Source organism: Phyllobates terribilis, unplaced genomic scaffold (assembly GCF_046119375.1).
Source record: "Phyllobates terribilis strain yellow unplaced genomic scaffold, ASM4611937v1 Scaffold_5__5_contigs__length_657084704, whole genome shotgun sequence".
Lineage (NCBI taxonomy): Eukaryota > Metazoa > Chordata > Amphibia > Anura > Dendrobatidae > Phyllobates > Phyllobates terribilis.
In genome coordinates this window covers 69,013,468-69,027,867 of record NW_027362765.1, presented here as the reverse complement: position 1 = coordinate 69,027,867, position 14,400 = coordinate 69,013,468, and the positions used below count along the sequence as shown (strand labels likewise).

The 14,400-nt window shown below is 56.0% G+C and overlaps 1 protein-coding gene across 1 annotated transcript in view; it reads right to left on the bottom strand.

Annotated features, from left to right (window-relative positions):
* LOC141270715 (uncharacterized) overlaps positions 1–9,152 on the bottom strand; it is a 669,979-nt gene extending 660,827 nt beyond the window's left edge. The window contains exon 1 of the mRNA XM_073680799.1: positions 9,111–9,152. The gene's annotated coding sequence lies outside the window, so the exon portion shown is untranslated. The remainder of the gene's footprint in view (positions 1–9,110) is intronic.
* Between the last annotated feature and the right edge of the window lie 5,248 nt (positions 9,153–14,400).

The window sequence follows — 14,400 nt, the reverse complement described above, 5'->3', positions numbered from 1 at the left end:
TCTTGGATGGACTTTTTGGGGTGAGGGTCTACAAACCCCATGGTGGACCTAACTGCTTTGATTAAGCTATCTGTTCCGTCTATAGGGAAACAGTTACGACCCCCGTCCTCTGAAGATGAGGAAGCAGATGATGAACAGGATGATTTAGATACCGCAACTTCCTCATGTGATTTACTAGACTCTGACACCGGGGAAAGGTACCTAGTTTTTTTATGCTTCTTCCCCTCCTTTTGGAGGGATTTAAAGGTATCTTCGACTTGCGATTTTATCAGGGATCTGAGCTCGGTAGCAAACTTAGGGGTCTCCTCACAGATGGTTTGCTCGATGCATGAGCTACATAGTCTCTTTTGCCATGTGGTGGGTAGATCCGCTGCGCAAAGTGCGCAGGCCCTGTGTTTAAACTTCCCCATGCTCTTCCTTCCCTAAGAAGAAAAAAGAGAGGGCCCAAGTTACAAGTGAACTTTCACGAAGATCACTTACCGCCCAGACGAAAGAGAGAGGGAATATAGCATTCGAAGAGGAACCTGCTCTGGTAGCTGGGTCTTTCGCCGAGGCTGATGCCGTGCCGGAATCTTTGCCACGCTGAGAAGACCTGCCGGACAGATCGCTTCCTCCGTCACCTTGAGTATGTTGACGCGGAGGGCCGCTGGAGGGTCGTTTCGTGCGTTTCCTCTGAGGCGATGGTGATTGAGATGGTGAGTGGGGGCGCAGGGGCTGCACCTCCTGGGGCTCCTGGTCACTCATACTGCTGATCTCAATGTATGCCAGGAAGCATTTTCCCATTGCTTCCCTGGCTATTTAAGCTATGCAGGGGACCGCCCCCTCCCCCTCCAATACCGAAGCGGGGAGCGCCCCCCCTTTGGCCAGGGCACCGCTGTGTCCTACATGTTAGGCCTTTCCCGTGCGCGTGTTTGAACGTGCCGCTCCCATAGGGATCTGCGGCCGCGTCACTTCCGGGCGCGCGTGGGGGAGCGTCAGCGCGCGCGCACCCGCCCAAACGCCGAATCGCTATCCAGCAAGCATGCGGGGCGCGCGCTGCACAAGGCCCAGGTACCCTGGGCCCAGGGCTCAGGCCTACTCCAACACGAGACCCGGACCCCCTATACTTACCGCCTGGGACCGACGCCACAGGAGACCGCGGCTCAGCTTCGCGGCTCCCTGCCACCCTGGAGGCCCGCTGACCCCAGCTGTGGCGCTTAAGGACACCGCACCCCCGCTGCCTGAGTAGGACTGGTCGGGCCTGGTAAGTAAAATCTTCTTTCTTCAGGATTTTTCATCCGTAGGTCCCTGTCAAGGACAGGAAACAAACTGATGCGGGAGAGAGGTGCCGCCCTTTTTATCTGTAGGTTTCCTGTCCTTGAAGGGCGGATCCCCTCTCTCCGTGGTGCCGTCATGGGGAAAGAGAAATATAGGAGTATATGACTACAATCAGCGAGAGCACAGGTGTAAATAAAGGAGTCTATAAACACAGTCAACGAGCGCACAGGTGTAAATACAGGAGTATATGAACACAGTCAGCGAGCGCACAGGTGTATATAAATACAGTCAGCAAGCATAAAGGTGAAGTACAAAGGAAAATATCCTCGGTGCTAGAGCTCCTATTTCTCTACCAAATAATCCCTCTGACCTGACCCTAATGTGAAGAGAGTCCCGATGCTTCCCCCAGGACTGAGTCCGGTCCCCTCTATCACACAGTCCCTGCTCCCTCATTACCGGTCCCCAGTGCAGAGTCCCGGTGCTTCCTCCAGGACTGAGTCCTGTCCCCTCTATCACACAGTCCCTGCTCCCTCATTACCGGTCCCCAGTGCAGAGTCCCGGTGCTTCCCCCAGGACTGAGTCCTGTCTCCTCTATCACACAGTCCCTGCTCCCTCATTACCGGTCCCCAGTGTAGAGTCCCGGTGTTTCCTCCAGGACTGAGTCCTGTCCCCTCTATCACACAGTCCCTGCTCCCTCATTACCGGTCCCCAGTGTAGAGTCCCGGTGCTTCCCCCAGGACTGAGTCCTGTCCCCTCTATTACACAGTCCCTGCTCCCTCATTACCGGTCCCCAGTGTAGAGTCTCGGTGCTTCCTCCAGGACTGAGTCCTGTCCCCTCTATCACACAGTCCCTGCTCCCTCATTACCGGTCCCCAGTGTAGAGTCCCGGTGCTTCCTCCAGGACTGAGTCCTGTCCCCTCTATCACACAGTCCCTGCTCCCTCATTACCGGTCCCCAGTGCAGAGTCCCGATGTTTCCCCCAGGACTGAGTCCTGTCCCCTCTATCACACAGTCCCTGCTCCCTCATTACCGATCCCCAGTGTAGAGTCCCGGTGCTTCCTCCAGGACTGAGTCCTGTCCCCTCTATCACACAGTCCCTGCTCCCTCATTACCGGTCCCCAGTGTAGAGTCCCGGTGCTTCCTCCAGGACTGAGTCCTGTCCTCTCTATCACACAGTCCCTGCTCCCTCATTACCGGTCCCCAGTGTAGAGTCCCGGTGCTTCCTCCAGGACTGAGTCCTGTCCCCTCTATCACACAGTCCCTGCTCCCTCATTACCGGTCCCCAGTGTAGAGTCCCGGTGCTTCCTCCAGGACTGAGTCCTGTCCTCTCTATCACACAGTCCCTGCTCCCTCATTACCAGTCCCCAGTGTAGAGTCCCGGTGCTTCCCCCAGGACTGAGTCCTGTCCCCTCTATCACACAGTCCCTGCTCCCTCATTACCGGTCCCCAGTGCAGAGTCCCGGTGCTTCCTCCAGGACTGAGTCCTATCCCCTCTATCACACAGTCCCTGCTCCCTCATTACCGGTCCCCAGTGCAGAGTCCCGGTGCTTCCCCCAGGACTGAGTCCTGTCCCCTCTATCACACAGTCCCTGCTCCCTCATTACCGGTCCCCAGTGTAGAGTCCCGGTGCTTCCTCCAGGACTGAGTCCTGTCCCCTCTATCACACAGTCCCTGCTCCCTCATTACCGGTCCCTAGTGCAGAGTACCGGTGTTTCCCCCAGGACTGAGTCCTGTCCCCTCTATCACACAGTCCCTGCTCCCTCATTACCGGTCCCCAGTGCAGAGTCCCGGTGCTTCCCCCAGGACTGAGTCCTGTCCCCTCTATCACACAGTCCCTGCTCCCTCATTACCGGTCCCCAGTGTAGAGTCCCGGTGCTTCCCCCAGGACTGAGTCCTGTCCCCTCATTACCGGTCCCCAGTGTAGAGTCCCGGTGCTTCCTCCAGGACTGAGTCCTGTCCCCTCTATCACACAGTCCCTGCTCCCTCATTACCGGTCCCTAGTGCAGAGTACCGGTGTTTCCCCCAGGACTGAGTCCTGTCCCCTCTATCACACAGTCCCTGCTCCCTCATTACCGGTCCCCAGTGCAGAGTCCCGGTGCTTCCCCCAGGACTGAGTCCTGTCCCCTCTATCACACAGTCCCTGCTCCCTCATTACCGGTCCCCAGTGCAGAGTCCCGGTGCTTCCCCCAGGACTGAGTCCTGTCCCCTCTATCACACAGTCCCTGCTACCTCATTACCGGTCCCCAGTGCAGAGTCCCGGTGCTTCCCCCAGGACTGAGTCCTGTCCCCTCTATCACACAGTCCCTGCTACCTCATTACCGGTCCCCAGTGCAGAGTCCCGGTGCTTCCCCCAGGACTGAGTCCTGTCCCCTCTATCACACAGTCCCTGCTCCCTCATTACCGGTCCCCAGTGCAGAGTCCAGGTGCTTCCCCCAGGACTGAGTCCTGTCCCCTCTATCACACAGTCCCTGCTCCCTCATTACCGGTCCCCAGTGTAGAGTCCCGGTGCTTCCCCCAGGACTGAGTCCTGTCCCCTCTATCACACAGTCCCTGCTCCCTCATTACCGGTCCCCAGTGCAGAGTCCCGGTGCTTCCCCCAGGACTGAGTCCTGTCCCCTCTATCACACAGTCCCTGCTCCCTCATTACCGGTCCCCAGTGCAGAGTCCCGGTGCTTCCTCCAGGACTGAGTCCTGTCCCCTCTATCACACAGTCCCTGCTCCCTCATTACCGGTCCCCAGTGTAGAGTCCCGGTGCTTCCTCCAGGACTGAGTCCTGTCCCCTCTATCACACAGTCCCTGCTCCCTCATTACCGGTCCCCAGTGTAGAGTCCCGGTGCTTCCCCCAGGACTGAGTCCTGTCCCCTCTATCACACAGTCCCTGCTCCCTCATTACCGGTCCCCAGTGTAGAGTCCCGGTGCTTCCCCCAGGACTGAGTCCTGTCCCCTCTATCACACAGTCCCTGCTCCCTCATTACCGGTCCCCAGTGCAGAGTCCAGGTGCTTCCCCCAGGACTGAGTCCTGTCCCCTCTATCACACAGTCCCTGCTCCCTCATTACCGGTCCCCAGTGTAGAGTCCCGGTGCTTCCTCCAGGACTGAGTCCTGTCCCCTCTATCACACAGTCCCTGCTCCCTCATTACCGGTCCCCAGTGTAGAGTCCTGGTGCTTCCTCCAGGACTGAGTCCTGTCCCCTCTATCACACAGTCCCTGCTCCCTCATTACCGGTCCCCAGTGTAGAGTCCCGGTGCTTCCTCCAGGACTGAGTCCTGTCCCCTCTATCACACAGTCCCTGCTCCCTCATTACCGGTCCCCAGTGTAGAGTCCCGGTGCTTCCTCCAGGACTGAGTCCTGTCCCCTCTATCACACAGTCCCTGCTCCCTCATTACCGGTCCCCAGTGTAGAGTCCCGGTGCTTCCTCCAGGACTGAGTCCTGTCCCCTCTATCACACAGTCCCTGCTCCCTCATTACCGGTCCCCAGTGTAGAGTCCCTGTGCTTCCCCCAGGACTGAGTCCTGTCCCCTCTATCACACAGTCCCTGCTCCCTCATTACCGGTCCCCAGTGTAGAGTCCCGGTGCTTCCCCCAGGACTGAGTCCTGTCCCCTCTATCACACAGTCCCTGCTCCCTCATTACCGGTCCCCAGTGTAGAGTCCCGATGCTTCCCCCAGGACTGAGTCCTGTCCCCTCTATCACACAGTCCCTGCTCCCTCATTACCGGTCCCCAGTGTAGAGTCCCGGTGCTTCCTCCAGGACTGAGTCCTGTCCCCTCTATCACACAGTCCCTGCTCCCTCATTACCGGTCCCCAGTGCAGAGTCCCGGTGCTTCCCCCAGGACTGAGTCCTGTCCCCTCTATCACACAGTCCCTGCTCCCTCATTACCGGTCCCCAGTGTAGAGTCCCGGTGCTTCCCCCAGGACTGAGTCCTGTCCCCTCTATCACACAGTCCCTGCTCCCTCATTACCGGTCCCCAGTGCAGAGTCCCGGTGCTTCCCCCAGGACTGAGTCCTGTCCCCTCTATCACACAGTCCCTGCTCCCTCATTACCGGTCCCCAGTGTAGAGTCCCGGTGCTTCCCCCAGGACTGAGTCCTGTCCCCTCTATCACACAGTCCCTGCTCCCTCATTACCGGTCCCCAGTGTAGAGTCCCGGTGCTTCCTCCAGGACTGAGTCCTGTCCCCTCTATCACACAGTCCCTGCTCCCTCATTACCGGTCCCTAGTGCAGAGTACCGGTGTTTCCCCCAGGACTGAGTCCTGTCCCCTCTATCACACAGTCCCTGCTCCCTCATTACCGGTCCCCAGTGCAGAGTCCCGGTGCTTCCCCCAGGACTGAGTCCTGTCCCCTCTATCACACAGTCCCTGCTCCCTCATTACCGGTCCCCAGTGTAGAGTCCCGGTGCTTCCTCCAGGACTGAGTCCTGTCCCCTCTATCACACAGTCCCTGCTCCCTCATTACCGGTCCCCAGTGTAGAGTCCCGGTGCTTCCTCCAGGACTGAGTCCTGTCCCCTCTATCACACAGTCCCTGCTCCCTCATTACCGGTCCCCAGTGTAGAGTCCCGGTGCTTCCCCCAGGACTGAGTCCTGTCCCCTCTATCACACAGTCCCTGCTCCCTCATTACCGGTCCCCAGTGTAGAGTCCCGGTGCTTCCCCCAGGACTGAGTCCTGTCCCCTCTATCAAACAGTCCCTGCTCCCTCATTACCGGTCCCCAGTGTAGAGTCCCGATGCTTCCCCCAGGACTGAGTCCTGTCCCCTCTATCACACAGTCCCTGCTCCCTCATTACCGGTCCCCAGTGTAGAGTCCCGGTGCTTCCTCCAGGACTGAGTCCTGTCCCCTCTATCACACAGTCCCTGCTCCCTCATTACCGGTCCCCAGTGCAGAGTCCCGGTGCTTCCCCCAGGACTGAGTCCTGTCCCCTCTATCACACAGTCCCTGCTCCCTCATTACCGGTCCCCAGTGTAGAGTCCCGGTGCTTCCCCCAGGACTGAGTCCTGTCCCCTCTATCACACAGTCCCTGCTCCCTCATTACCGGTCCCCAGTGCAGAGTCCCGGTGCTTCCCCCAGGACTGAGTCCTGTCCCCTCTATCACACAGTCCCTGCTCCCTCATTACCGGTCCCCAGTGTAGAGTCCCGGTGCTTCCCCCAGGACTGAGTCCTGTCCCCTCTATCACACAGTCCCTGCTCCCTCATTACCGGTCCCCAGTGTAGAGTCCCGGTGCTTCCTCCAGGACTGAGTCCTGTCCCCTCTATCACACAGTCCCTGCTCCCTCATTACCGGTCCCTAGTGCAGAGTACCGGTGTTTCCCCCAGGACTGAGTCCTGTCCCCTCTATCACACAGTCCCTGCTCCCTCATTACCGGTCCCCAGTGCAGAGTCCCGGTGCTTCCCCCAGGACTGAGTCCTGTCCCCTCTATCACACAGTCCCTGCTCCCTCATTACCGGTCCCCAGTGTAGAGTCCCGGTGCTTCCCCCAGGACTGAGTCCTGTCCCCTCTATCACACAGTCCCTGCTCCCTCATTACCGCTCCCCAGTGCAGAGTCCCGGTGCTTCCCCCAGGACTGAGTCCTGTCCCCTCTATCACACAGTCCCTGCTCCCTCATTACCGGTCCCCAGTGCAGAGTCCAGGTGCTTCCCCCAGGACTGAGTCCTGTCCCCTCTATCACACAGTCCCTGCTCCCTCATTACCGGTCCCCAGTGCAGAGTCCAGGTGCTTCCCCCAGGACTGAGTCCTGTCCCCTCTATCACACAGTCCCTGCTACCTCATTACCGGTCCCCAGTGCAGAGTCCCGGTGCTTCCCCCAGGACTGAGTCCTGTCCCCTCTATCACACAGTCCCTGCTCCCTCATTACCGGTCCCCAGTGCAGAGTCCAGGTGCTTCCCCCAGGACTGAGTCCTGTCCCCTCTATCACACAGTCCCTGCTCCCTCATTACCGGTCCCCAGTGTAGAGTCCCGGTGCTTCCTCCAGGACTGAGTCCTGTCCCCTCTATCACACAGTCCCTGCTCCCTCATTACCGGTCCCCAGTGTAGAGTCCCGGTGCTTCCTCCAGGACTGAGTCCTGTCCCCTCTATCACACAGTCCCTGCTCCCTCATTACCGGTCCCCAGTGTAGAGTCCCGGTGCTTCCTCCAGGACTGAGTCCTGTCCCCTCTATCACACAGTCCCTGCTCCCTCATTACCGGTCCCCAGTGTAGAGTCCCGGTGCTTCCTCCAGGACTGAGTCCTGTCCCCTCTATCACACAGTCCCTGCTCCCTCATTACCGGTCCCCAGTGTAGAGTCCCGGTGCTTCCCCCAGGACTGAGTCCTGTCCCCTCTATCACACAGTCCCTGCTCCCTCATTACCGGTCCCCAGTGCAGAGTCCCGGTGCTTCCCCCAGGACTGAGTCCTGTCCCCTCTATCACACAGTCCCTGCTCCCTCATTACCGGTCCCCAGTGCAGAGTCCAGGTGCTTCCCCCAGGACTGAGTCCTGTCCCCTCTATCACACAGTCCCTGCTCCCTCATTACCGGTCCCCAGTGTAGAGTCCCGGTGCTTCCTCCAGGACTGAGTCCTGTCCCCTCTATCACACAGTCCCTGCTCCCTCATTACCGGTCCCCAGTGTAGAGTCCCGGTGCTTCCTCCAGGACTGAGTCCTGTCCCCTCTATCACACAGTCCCTGCTCCCTCATTACCGGTCCCCAGTGTAGAGTCCCGGTGCTTCCTCCAGGACTGAGTCCTGTCCCCTCTATCACACAGTCCCTGCTCCCTCATTACCGGTCCCCAGTGTAGAGTCCCGGTGCTTCCTCCAGGACTGAGTCCTGTCCCCTCTATCACACAGTCCCTGCTCCCTCATTACCGGTCCCCAGTGTAGAGTCCCGGTGCTTCCCCCAGGACTGAGTCCTGTCCCCTCTATCACACAGTCCCTGCTCCCTCATTACCGGTCCCCAGTGTAGAGTCCCGGTGCTTCCCCCAGGACTGAGTCCTGTCCCCTCTATCACACAGTCCCTGCTCCCTCATTACCGGTCCCCAGTGTAGAGTCCCGATGCTTCCCCCAGGACTGAGTCCTGTCCCCTCTATCACACAGTCCCTGCTCCCTCATTACCGGTCCCCAGTGTAGAGTCCCGGTGCTTCCTCCAGGACTGAGTCCTGTCCCCTCTATCACACAGTCCCTGCTCCCTCATTACTGGTCCCCAGTGCAGAGTCCCGGTGCTTCCCCCAGGACTGAGTCCTGTCCCCTCTATCACACAGTTCCTGCTCTCTCATTACCGGTCCCCAGTGCAGAGTCCCGGTGCTTCCCCCAGGACTGAGTCCTGTCCCCTCTATCACACAGTCCCTGCTCTCTCATTACCGGTCCCCAGTGTAGAGTCCCGGTGCTTCCTCCAGGACTGAGTCCTGTCCCCTCTATCACACAGTCCCTGCTCCCTCATTACCGGTCCCCAGTGTAGAGTCCCGGTGCTTCCCCCAGGACTGAGTCCTGTCCCCTCTATCACACAGTCCCTGCTCCCTCATTACCGGTCCCCAGTGCAGAGTCCCGGTGCTTCCCCCAGGACTGAGTCCTGTCCCCTCTATCAAACAGTCCCTGCTCCCTTATTACCGTTCCCCAGTGCAGAGTCCCGGTGCTTCCCCCAGGACTGAGTCCTGTCCCCTCTATCACACAGTCCCTGCTCCCTCATTACCGGTCCCCAGTGTAGAGTCCCGGTGCTTCCCCCAGGACTGAGTCCTGTCCCCTCTATCACACAGTCCCTGCTCCCTCATTACCGGTCCCCAGTGTAGAGTCCCGGTGCTTCCTCCAGGACTGAGTCCTGTCCCCTCTATCACACAGTCCCTGCTCCCTCATTACCGGTCCCCAGTGTAGACTTCTCCTCAGCTTCAGCTCTTACCTGTGGCCGCTTCCTACACAGAAAACCCTTCACTTCCTACAAGCCCCATCCTGCTCCTCCCCCCATGTGACTGATCACATGACTGTGACATCATCACAGGTCCTGGAAGCAGAACTGCAAAGGTTCCCAGAATAGAAAGAGGGATAAACTCTGCTCAGCTCCGGGAAATGTCTCCATAGCTCCCACCAATCCCGGTTTCCGCGGACTGGCCCTGCGTCCTGTCATGACTCAGCTGTTTTCCCGGCTTCTATACTTGCCTCTCTCTGAGGTTCTTATCGCTCTGTAGCTCCTCCTCCTCGGGGGCGGGGCCAATCATCTCTTCTTAGTGCAAAAATGAAAGTATACATTCACTTCCTCTCACTCCGGTCATTGGTGTCACCCAGGACTCACACGCTCAGTGTCACCATGCTTCTCAATGCTCGCAGGCTGTGTGCTGTAACCACTGAGCTACATTCCATAATGATAAAGATGGGAGATTGTGGTTATCTTGACTCTATATTGCTATGAATCCAGTAGCAGAGTATACAGCTCATATAAATACATTGTATATATAACAATGTATATTTATGGTGCCTGTATACTGAGGTGAAGACAAATATTTCTCTTGTTCCTATAAGGCTATGAGCCCACGCTCCATAATGGCAGCAATTTGGACGCCGCTCACCTGCTCTGCATCCAAAACGCTGCGTTCTACATCACAAGCACACTGGATGATTTATCATAATCCCACGCCCACTGTGCTTCTATGTGACGCTGCGTAAACTCACCAGCGGCGCGGATTTACAAGACGCAGCACATCAGTTTCTGTTGCGGAGACGCAGCACATCAGTTTCTGACGCGGAGACGCAGCACATCAGTTTCTGACGCGGAGACGCAGCACATCAGTTTCTGTTGCGGAGACGCAGCACATCAGTTTCTGTTGCGGAGACGCTGCACATCAGTTTCTGTTGCGGAGACGCTGCACATCAGTTTCTGTTGCGGAGACGCAGCGCATCAGTTTCTGTTGCGGAGACGCAGCACATCAGTTTCTGTTGCGGAGACGCAGCACATCAGTTTCTGACGCGGAGACGCAGCACATCAGTTTCTGTTGCGGAGACGCTGCACATCAGTTTCTGTTGCGGAGACGCAGCGCATCAGTTTCTGTTGCGGAGACGCAGCACATCAGTTTCTGTTGCGGAGACGCAGCACATCAGTTTCTGACGCGGAGACGCAGCACATCAGTTTCTGTTGCGGAGACGCTGCACATCAGTTTCTGTTGCGGAGACGCAGCACATCAGTTTCTGTTGCGGAGACTCAGCACATTAGTTTCTGTTGCGGAGACGCAGCACATCAGTTTCTGTTGCGGAGACGCAGCACATCAGTTTCTGTTGCGGAGACGCAGCACATCAGTTTCTGTTGCGGAGACGCAGCACATCAGTTTCTGTTGCGGAGACGCTGCACATCAGTTTCTGTTGCAGAGACGCTGCACATCAGTTTCTGTTGCGGAGACGCTGCACATCAGTTTCTGTTGCGGAGACGCTGCACATCAGTTTCTGTTGCGGAGACGCAGCACATCAGTTTCTGTTGCGGAGACGCAGCACATCAGTTTCTGTTGCGGAGACGCTGCACATCAGTTTCTGTTGCGGAGACGCTGCACATCAGTTTCTGTTGCGGAGACGCAGCACATCAGTTTCTGTTGCGGAGACGCTGGTCTCCACTATGAAATTTCCACAACAGAATCATATTGAATGCGGTCCAGTGAACACTTTCGGATTTATCTGCGTGATTAGAACGCAGCGCTTTGGACGCAGCAAGAATACGATGCATCCAAAGCGCTGCTGTTCCTGATTTTGGTAATGTAGCCTAAAAGTATTAAAAATAATAAGCAATTAAATTTTCCTTTTAGTGTCTACTCAAGTCTTGAACCCACAAGCTGCACATTACAGATAGATGGGAGCCTTAGTGTGCTGAGCCACAAGCTCTAGTGCTGTAATGAAGATAATTTCATGTACTTGATCTGTACTGCAGAATATGACTAGGCTGATAGAAATACACTGCTGTGTATAATGTATGTATCTTTATTCTACAGGGAGAATCCAGGTATGTGCGCACGATGCGTACCATCCTGCGGCCCCAACGCTACGGAAGAGCCGCCGGTGGCTTCCACTCAATATGCAAATGAGCGGCACCATTTTTTTTTTTTCACCTGCGGACTTTCGTCATAGATGTTAGGTCTATGGAGAAAGCCCGCATGAGGATCCACAAGAGACATTGACATGATGCGGTCTGGAATGACGTGCCAAATGTTAATTTCCATGGGTATGCAGAGACGCATAGTGGACATGGGATTTCTACAAATCCATCCACTATGCTGTAAGATCTGGCCACTGCTGGTTTGACGCTGCATAAATACGCTAAGAGATTTTTTCCATCTTACAAAATTACTAATAATGAAATACACTTTATAATGGAAAAAAAAAGTTATTTTTAATTTGTTTATTTTTAAATAATAAACATCACAAATCAGCAAAAAATGAGGACATATTTTGCGTCCCTGTAATCATAATGACCTGCACAACACAGCGATCAGATTATTTACGAGGATCGGTAAAGGACTTTAAAAAAAATGGTGTCATTTATATTTTTCTTTATTAAATCCATAAAAATGTAATAAAATGGTAACCCTGAGGTAGTGTTCACACGTAGTGTAAATGCTGCGTTCTTTCTGCTGCTTTTTTTCTGCAGGTGTTCGCACCACAGGACGCAGGAACAATCTTCTCTGATTATTGGTGTTTGCTGCGTTTCTTTTATGCGTTTTCCCGCTTATTTGATGCGATTTTGGGGAAGAAATGAAGCAGAGTTTTTAACGCTTTGATTCTTATTTTGTAGTTTGGTGCAGATCCTGCAGAAAACAAAAAACACAGTATTTCTGCAACATGTTGTGGAGCCCCTGAGGGTTCAGTCGCCACAGAGGTACTGCACCTCACCCAGAGGTGTGGTGTCTCATTCTCTCAGGTAAGGGAGGGAGTGCTGCCCGCAACCCCAACACCCGCATTCAACACTACACTGCTCCAGGCCGGCTGGAAGGGCAACATGCATGTGCGCAGCTGCTGAGCCCTGAACCTGGCTGGAGTGGGGGGAACACAAAGGTAGGGGGAACCAGTAGTGTGTGTGTGTGTGTGTGGAGGAAGTAGTTTAGGGGAGCACTTTGACAGTAGGTATAAAAAGGGAAGCCATCTTAGGGTGGTAGAAGGGTAGTTCAGAGGAGAGAGTGAAGACAGTCTGGGAGCAGAGTCTCCTTGGTAGCTCTGCTCCATAAGTGGGGCCCAGTCGTAGAGGCCCAGGAGGGGAGCAGAGGAGTAGGCTCCATTCTAGTAAAAGGGATCCTAGGGGGTACGGCGAGTGCAGGACGGCACACGTACGCCCTGAATCTGTCAGAAGACAGAGGGATCGTAGGCCGCAAGAAGGGGACCGGCCCCTGGACCAGCCGTGTTACTCCAAGTCTCGGCTGGAAAAACCGGAGGCTTCTGGCTTATATAGCTCAGTTGCCAAAGCCTCGTTCTAATCTCCGTGAGGGTCAAGCAGGTCCGGGAACTCCAGTAAGACAGGAGGGACTTCAGAGCACCAGAGCGGGATTGAGAGTGGGGAAGGGCAGGAGGAAGAAAGACCCAGCGTGAAGACGGTCTAAAGAGGAACACAAGAAAGCGGGGTTCCGCCAGGTGCTCCTAAATTGTTTGAGGAAGAACTGAACCCCCAGTCTGGTGAATGCAGCGCGGCGTGAGAGTCTGTAAGCTGGACAGTACAACCTGAGGAACTTAACAACTGTGAGTAAAGACTCGGATGACTGCACCGCACTGCCTCCGTCCATTATTTCATCTGCGCCATCTTCCCCCTGCACTGCAACGCCCAGCGCAACCAACACCTACACTGCCCTGGAGCTAGCTCTACCTGTGGAGAGCCACACCACCCCTGCTGCCGTAACACCAGCTCCAGAGGACTGCTCCGCAGCGGCAGCTCCCTTTGGCCGCATTCCACAGGTGGCGTCACGAACACTTCCCAAACCCCATACAAATAACGATCCCCTTTTTGTTGACCGCCCAGGACCACGGACCGGGCCAGCCGTGATATCCCCCATCGGCATCCATAGGCCCAGCTGCCGAGTACCCCACGGCTCTGGGGGCGTGTCAGTGTGAACACGGCCTTACAGACACAAAAAGCCGGATGTCGTATAGGAAGCTACATAAAGATGAGAAAGTTCTGGCTGCTCCGACTGTGAATCAGGGAACAAAAAATAATCCACAGGTCCCAACTACAAATGAGCAGGACGCACAGATGACGTTGCGCTGCCCTGGGTGATCAAAAGCCGCGGCGGGGCGACGGGAAGGTTAGAGATTCACGTTCTCCTGTCTATCCGCCAGGTACCACTGACCTGGACTGGAGAGTGTGAATCCATCCGCTCATATCTAGTCCCAATTATCCCGGATACAGCGGACAAACCCGGATACTGCGGACAGTCCTGGATTTGGGTCTATGCCCTGCAGTCTGGGGCGTCTGCTGAATGCCCCTCATTACCAGCCTCTTTGACAACTCCTCCTGCCAGGGGAGAAAGAATGGGCATGGACTGGGGTGTGGCGAAAAATTTCAGCAGCACGCTACACGCGCCACATCATGTTTCGCTGTTTCTGTTCTTAAAGAGTTGGGAGGTATGTGTTTCTCTCCCCCCATACCACACCCAGCCACAGACATTTACCACTTCTCTCTCCCCTGGCAGGAGAAGATGTCGGAGGGGGCATGAGGGCAGCGAGGGGCATTCAGCAGAAGCCCGAGACTGCAGGACATAGACCCAAATCCGGGTCTGTCTGCTGTATCTGGGACTGTCCGCTGTATCCGGGACTGTCCTCTGTATCCGGGGCTGTCCGCTGTATCCGGGGCTGTCCGCTGTATCCGGGGCTGTCCGCTGTATCCGGGGCTGTCCGCTGTATCCGGGGCTGCCCGCCGTATCCGGGGCTGCCCGCCGTATCCGGGGCTGCCCGCCGTATCCGGGGCTGTCCGCCGTATTTGGGGCTGTCCGCTGTATCCGGGACGGTTGGGACCTCTGGGTTATTTGTGATCATTCACAGTCGGAGCAGATAGAACTTTCTCATTATTACATAATCTTCTCTATACGACATCGGGCTTTATGTGTCTGTAAGGCCATGTTCACACCTTGCATATATACTGTGTTTCTTTATTTCTGCAGGTTTTCTCCAGGTCACCGCACCCAACTACACAATAACAATCTCCTCTGGTTATTACATTCTCGCTGCACTTT